An 8,088-nucleotide genomic window follows, 5' to 3' on the forward strand; every position below is an offset into this window, starting at 1 on the left:
CTGCGCGTTTCCTTTTTCGTGGGTGGCTACAGTTTCAATGCATGGCGTTTTCGAATGGTAGCAATTCTGCCTAATGTGAAATGTTGTTCTTCAATGCCCATATCGAATTCAGACACTTTCTACTGTTAAGCAAGCGTGATGAAATGTGTTAAATGTCCTTTTCACAGATAATCAAATTTTCTGAGTTTAGTTTAGAAGCTGCCCTGATTGCACAAACAGGAATTTCCTTCTGAAGTAGTTAAGTCTGGTAAATAGTAATCCAGGTAGGGAAACCCTTTAAGTTTCTTTAAATAGTTGTATTAAGGATCACGAGAAAGTATCTTAAGACAATCTGAATTATATAACTGCACATTTTAGGAAAGTTAATGTCTTTGCTGATCTCGGCTGGAGTTTATTCTTTTGAATCAAGTCAGCTTATTTAAATATTTTTAAAGAGTAATCTTAGATTCTGGCCTTAGTTTTGAGGCTGATGTTTTGTCTCCTTTCTAATACTTACGGAACATTGCTAGAGTTTGCTCTTACCTTTTACGGAGATTTTGATCCATGCTTTTGTAACATTGCGTATTTATTACGGTAGTCCATTGTTGATTGGGCTGCCTTCTCACCTGGTGAATTAATTACAACCGGTCCAGAATGCAGGTGCACGAATATTGACTGGTACAAAAAGGACTTGGAGAAAATTGCACCTGTTTTGGAAAATTTGCACTGGCTGCCCGTCAAGTTTCGTATTACATTTAAGGTCTTCTTCTTGACTTATTATGCTGCTCGGGGAATAGGGCCTACGTATTTATCTGAATTACTGCAATCCAATATCCCTAGTTTTAAGTTGCTGACCCTTCTATAGGTATGTCACTCTGGGAGGTTGGAGTTTTTGTACTTGTGCTCCCTCCTGCAGTTCCCTGCCTCCAGTTATCAGAAACTCTGACTGGAGGAATTTAAGTCTTTTATAATAACTTTTTTCCAAGCATATGGAAAATAGAAATTTTATATTTTATTTTTTGCTTGTTTTATAAAGCGATTTGGAATTGCCATAAAAGGCGCTATATAAAAGTAAATTGATTGAAGAAAGGTAAACTTAAATGAGGACGTGATTCTTTTTTTGTAATTAAACTAATTGTATCATATACATACAGTACTCAACTATTTCATTTGTTAAGTTAAATGGGCACATGGAGACCTGCAACTATTGTATTTAATTATTGCTAAAAACAACATAAAATGTATGCTTAAAAGAAATAATAAAATATTGTAAACTTTAAATATTTTTACATAGGTTTCACATGTGAAAATAATAGTTCACAAATAATTTATTTACTAACATACGTTTCTTAGAAGGTACCAGTGGTGAAAGTGAATATAGACTTGTTTCAAGAGAAAATATGTTTACACCCCTCTAACAGGGGATGTGTTATGTGTGTGGGTAGTCATTGCAAAATACTGGCACAGACACAGAGCATTGGTGTTGATACGCTGCTCAGGCGTGCAGATTTAATTTCAATACAATACTAAAACTAGGGTACCAGCAATGGTAAACCTAGTGTCACATTTACTAAAGTAATCAAAACAAAATAAAGCTAAAAATAAGTTTGCCACACAATTTGACGAGTACTAAAAACCACTAAAATGAACGTCCCATTCCAGGAACCACCTGCTCTACGTAACCCTCTCCATACTGTTTTGGGATCCAGATCCCCTAAGCTGACCTACTTTTGTTCTGTTGTTTCAAAACTCCTGGCCTCCGAGCGACTCCAGGTTGCTCCAACGGTCCTGGCTGGGCAATCTGCTTCACAGGCCCCATCTTGCAGTTAAAGGGTTCCGTTGTAAGAGCTGCTGCAGAGTAGACAGTCCCCTCTTGGATGTCAACAAACACACAGCGCGCATCTGTGTGTCATTGGCATTGAGCTGTAGTGCAGACACTTTTTGAGCACTGCGCAGTATCCCCAGGCACACCCCTCAGCCAGTCCGGGCCTCCTGGTCAGCTTAGCTCAGGGCGAGCCTCCCGCTCAGCTGGTTGCTTAGCGACGCATCTCCAGCTGCGTGTTCTCCCAGACACACACACTTGTGCAGGAACCAGCGACCCGGCTTCCTGTCACACCCTCCTATTGTTGTGATGGGCTATTTTAGTGCACAAAGCCACACACGAAGCAGGCAGATATAAAAATATCGTGGATGATAAGAATAATTCTAACACAATAGTAGCAGTATGAGCCGAGTCTAACCTCTTCAGGCTGCGAGAGTGATGATTCAGATGAGGATAGCTGCCAACTCGTTTTAGCAACAGTCAGTGGATAAACCCAGCAGCAAGTCTCTGTGATTGGTTGCAAATATGGTTGGCTGTTCAGTAATTCTCCAGATTTGCACGCCGCTGTATAGCTTTTGTTTACGCTGCTGGTCGTTCAACCTTCACTTTAGTCACAGTAACTTATCTATTGTAGCAACACAGCAGCCTGCATAAAAATACAATAAAAAAACAATATTCTATTACCAGGAGGAGGAGGGGGTGACGAAATGAGCGTCCCACGAAAAGTTCTGGGGACACTGAGACCAGTGTTCATAAAGTGCGATTGTCCTGTCCAAAACTGGACATCTGGTCGCTTTAACTGAAACTATCATACATAACTTTTTTCTTGAGAAAATCTGGACTTGTTTATAGGTCAAAGTTGGTAAATGTCCATACCTGACCTTTTGGACCAAGCACCATTTGTAGACCTAGAGAGATCTTGGTTTACCTATTTAATGTTTTATGTTTGACTTCCTAATCTTGGTTGCTTAAGTTGATAGTTTAAATAATACAATATTTTGTTTGCTCTCAAGAATGCAGATTTACAATATAAATGTATTTTGTTTTCCAATAGTTCATTATTTATGTATTTTGTAGTTCTAATGGTCTATTAATGGCCAGTTTAATTGACATCTATTGAGGAGGACCACAATAACAACATAATCACAAGGTGTTTATAATTACCTTTACATCCAATTTAAAAATACAACTGGAGCTGCACTTTGTTTTTGATTTCAGTGGCAGTTTCTCTGGCAAAAGAAAGACTAGACACAGCAACAAGCAAACCGTTAATCTGGATAAAGTAGTGGTCGCATGTATGCTTCAGGATACAATAGAAGGGCCGCTACTTATGTGGATCACTTTCTTTTTTAATGGATCACTTTTTCTTTCTTGCAGATTTATGTGCAGCATTCACATTACACTGTTAAATAAGCTAATTGTTGTAAGAAACTCAGTAAGAGGTTCATACTGAGTTTAATCTGCTGTCTCGACAAAAATAAAAATAATAATAATAATAATAATAATAATAATAATAATAATAATAATAATAATAAAGTTTTAGAAAATCCACTTGCTAGTTCCAAGAGTCTGCTAAGACTATTTTGTTACCTTTTGGAAAGGTATTTAGTTCTATTAATATAATGTAGTGAGTGTAGTTTTATATGTATGGATAAATATTATTTCGGAAAAGAAACAAATACTAGGAAAATTGTAATAGTTGTTAATTTATTATAAATTAATTTCTTTCTAAAATGTTAACTACATAAGTAGTAAAGGAACCCAGTGGAATTAAGCTTTCCCCTAGGTGAAGCTGATGGAGCACTGTTCCATCACAGTGCTAAGTGTGTGTATTCTGTAAGCCAGTGACGTATTGTAGCCTGGTGTGTGGTTCAGGAGGTAGGAGCTAGGTCTCTTTCTCCCAGTTCTGCCCCCCATCAAATTATCTATCAAACTCCATATTTAACCACTGGATCACACCCTTATTTTCTGGCTCACTTTTCGTTATGCTCCGTTTTCAGACCCGTACTTTAACTTTAGTACAACTTGGACAGTAAATCAGACAAATCAATTGGCTTGCTAGTTTTGGTTTACAGACTAAAAATCTCACTGGTTAAAAAAAATCTGCATTAGTTTACCAAATCTGGCACCAATGTCATCCTTCCAGCTCAGCAGCCCAGTAAAAAGCGTCTCTCTAATCTACTCAAATCATCCGTCTCTCTCCTACTTTGGATGCTGCAGCTGAACCTTCTGCTGTTGATCTGCTGTTCAAGGTGGCTCGGGTTCCATGATTCTCATCTCATCAGTAGATATTGAACCCTTGTGCACTGCTTCTCCGTATCACTCACCTGGGAGCGTCAGCCTCCCTCCTTCATCTCGGGCAATCTCCTCCACCTACATGGCCTTGGCCCTTGCTCCTTCCACCCTCTCCTCTGTGACCGGCTGGTCTGCCTTCACCCCCTCCAAACCATGCATTCTGACATTCCTTGTCCTTGCAAAAGACAATCTACTCCTCCTGGACACCCTAAAACTAAATAAATACAAACCTCTGGCATATAATACCACTATTCGCCTTCTCCTTTGTTGGATGGCATTAAATCTCCCACCCTCTGTGTCATTATTACTTTTGACATCCACCACTGTGGATCTAGTGAATCTCATTGCCTTTCTGCCTTCTTTGGTTTTCTCAGCTGCTCCACGTTCGCTGTCCCCTCCCTGGGCCTCTGTTCCTGCGACTTCACTCTGGTTCCTGTCTCTCACATTTCCAAAATGGACGGGCTCCACCGAGGTCAATTTGCTCAGCTCTGCAAACTGTCTCATGTGCCTTTTGTCCTCTCTGTCCCGTTACCTTTCATCCTTCCAACTCCTGTGATCCCCTGTCATCAAAATAAGCCATACTGCATCATGAAAAATTAAATAAAAATCATTCCCTTATTTCCAAGTTTGGTTTGCCCTACCTTTTCTCGTTTGCTTTCCCATGTTCACACTCTCTCCTTTTCACCCATGCCAGTCTCCCCTGTTTCACAGCTTCAGAGCCCAGCCAGGCAGCCTCTGCTCTCCAAGGAGGCTTTCTGAGAGCCAGGGGCAAATCCTTGACCTCCTTGCATGTTTCTCTCTCCTTTCAGTTTCCAGCATCTCCCCCCTGAAGGAAAGTAAAGCTCAGTACTCAGGGTTGTTCTCTGTGCTTTTTAGGTTTGTTGTTACTGTATTACCACTGGACTGGGTTGTTTATTTTGAATAACCGTTTACTTATTCTGCATTTCACAGTGTTTGAAGGTGACCTTCAACAGAGATTGCTGGGCCAGCAGTTATAATTTTTCATCATCCAACATACTCTGCTATCAAATCACAATGGTAAGGAATCAGTAGAGTTGCATAGCTGTAAATATATTTTCATAATCTGGGTGATTTAAAAAAAAAAAAGAAAAATTAAGCAGTTGTACTGAATAATAATGTTCATATCTGTACCTTATCATTAGCTATATTGATTGCAGTTTAGTCATATAGATAAGACAACACTTAGGATAAAGCAAAGCTGCAGGGCTGTTTTATGGTGCATTTCCATAATATTCTGAAGGTGGATTCAGGAGTTGATGATCTTCACCACACTGCAGCGGCCCATCTGCCTGGGAGTTCAAGCGAACACCAGCAAGACTGATTTTTAAAGTTTTAAAGAAATAAAATATAAAGTCATCTGAAATAAGCTTGCTCTTCAGACACTTATTTTCTTGTTTAACTGGCAAAATCTCCTTTAACATTTTTGATCACCCATCTAATGCACTGTAGTTGCATATGAAAATCATTCTAAATATTCCCTCCTTTTTATCTAGCAACAAGTTTTGGAATACGCGTTGGATCGAGCCGAGGTAAGAAAACACATTTTGCAAAGGAATGTTAAAATGCAGCTAATATAGGTTGTACCTCCAAAATATATAATCAGTTTTATCTTATAAATGTGCCAATTTATAACACAGTTCATAAAAGATTTATCAAGCAATACTACTGTAAATGTGGCTAACATTTAGCATCATTTAGCAACTTTAGCAATGGCTACATTTGTACCGACTTCTGGCATGCAAAACAGAAGATACATATTCTAGAATTTTGATGTCATCAAATAGTCATAGCACTACTGTTTTCTTGATTGTGGAAATGCGCGTTCCAAGAGTGGAACGCATGGAGGGGGTAGACCAGTGCCAGTTTGGTACGATTAACCTTGTTCCATAGGTCAAAATGTGTCAAATTCAAGGGACAAACTGAAGAACCCTCATCTTGCTGAGACAGAATTATTCTTCCTTATCTCTTGTAAACCTGTTGCAAATCTTGTGTAAAGAAATGCATATCGCAGTTCGTCAAAACAAGTAACACATGAGCCAGTGAAACTCGGTATCAAAAACAAATTCAGCAATTTCACAACATACTTCTCTGAATAATGTTGAAACAGGTACATCTGTTTATGGTGTACATTGTTATACATTATAAATGCAATATACAAGTTGATATACATACCTCCATGCTGAGAAATCACTGAAATCACAGCAACAAGCTGATCTCTCCATTTAGATCAACCCTTAGCTTACGGTCCTTAAGATCATAGCATCAAATCCTTATTTTGAAAAATATGAATACAAAATACTTACATTATAAAAATGATAATAGTTAGAGCCTTTCTTTGAAAATTAATTTATTTGACATTAATTTTTTTACACATTTTTATGAAGTTCACGTTAGTGTAGCGATTCTGATAGCTGAAATGCTCAATAACCAAAAAACAAAGCACATATTAACTTACGTATTTGAAAAATAATTTTGGCACAACTTCAGCATTAAGGAATCTATTTTTGGGCTATAAGGGGACTCTTAATCAAAACCTTTAATAAATAATTCAATTTAATCATCCTTGGAGTTGAAAACACCCTTTTTAATGCCATGTGTGTTTAATCATATGAAGTATTAACGTAGCCCCTTCTTCGTCATCATAAAATGATACCCACTGGCACATTGTGAACCCTGGTCAAAATAAAAAAATAACGGGGTAAAGAGATTTTTTTTCAGGAATAATAGTGTGGCAATCATACTGTGTTACCTCTGTTTTCATTGTAAATGTGGCCAATGTTTTCTGCCGATAGAAAATCTATGCAAATGTATTTTAGCACATAATTGTGGCGCTATACAGTAGACCATTTGCAGTGGGTTTTGTAAACCCTTTCTTCTAACTGAGTTGTTGTCATGGAGCAGAATCATATTGCTGAAAAAAGAATTTGATGTATTATCAGAGGTTAGCAGATAGCAGTAACCTATTTGGAGTCAGATGTTTGTGGGTTACAAAAAAACACGTTTGGCAACAACAAATGAGAATGCTGCAGTGCTTGCCATTTCCTTTGGGAAAAAAAAAAAAAAAAACTAATCACCCCTAAAATACTCTTAACATTATTATAAACTTGAACATCACATTTGATAAAATCAGTTGAACAAAAATATGATTTCAAAATATCGATGTTTTCTATCCATAACTCAATCTCAAAAAAAAAAGAGTAAGCGATCAAGTCTAGGTTACTCTTAACATTTAAAAATAGTTGCATAGATTAAAAAGAACCACCAGACAGAGCTGGCTAGTGCTCTCTAGAGGTAAATGTGTGGATATTAACAAGGTGTTTTCTTTTATTACAGTACACTGTGGAAAGTGCACGACAGCGACCTCCTAAGAGAAGGAGTTCTTCGAGTGGGAGGTGAGATGTCTCTGGGTAGTTTTTCTCTCTGAAACATTTCTAATATTGTTGCTTTTAAGTCGTCTCTCTAACACACATCTATCATACTACAGGAAGTCTTTATACCAGAAACTATATGAACTGTACCTAGAAGAATGTGAAAAAGAACCTGAGATAAAGGTAAGCAAAAGTTAATTTTACTAATTGCATTTTACATTTTTAAAGAAAATAAGGAATATAAAACAATTACCCAGAGCCCATTAACTGTATTAATGTATCAGAGTTCATGTTTCAGTTTTTCAAACACCACTAAATTAAGGTGTATTTAAGCTTTGGAAAATAAAATACAAATCTGCTAAACACTTCACATGATGTGGAGCTTGAACAGCTTCTGCTGTTCAGGTAAAGTACTAAAGTCTCTCGTACAGTAAGCCTTCTGGCAACGTGTATACAATTTATTGCTGAACTGTACATTTTAATACAATTTTTATAATTGCCGTTTTACTTTGGATTGTGCAAAACTACGTTAAGTTGTTAACACTAGTATTTAAAAAAAATAAATAAATAAAAAAGCACAATGTAATGGCCCTTTCTCATTGG

This window comes from Polyodon spathula, chromosome 9 (assembly GCF_017654505.1).
Source record: "Polyodon spathula isolate WHYD16114869_AA chromosome 9, ASM1765450v1, whole genome shotgun sequence".
Lineage (NCBI taxonomy): Eukaryota > Metazoa > Chordata > Actinopteri > Acipenseriformes > Polyodontidae > Polyodon > Polyodon spathula.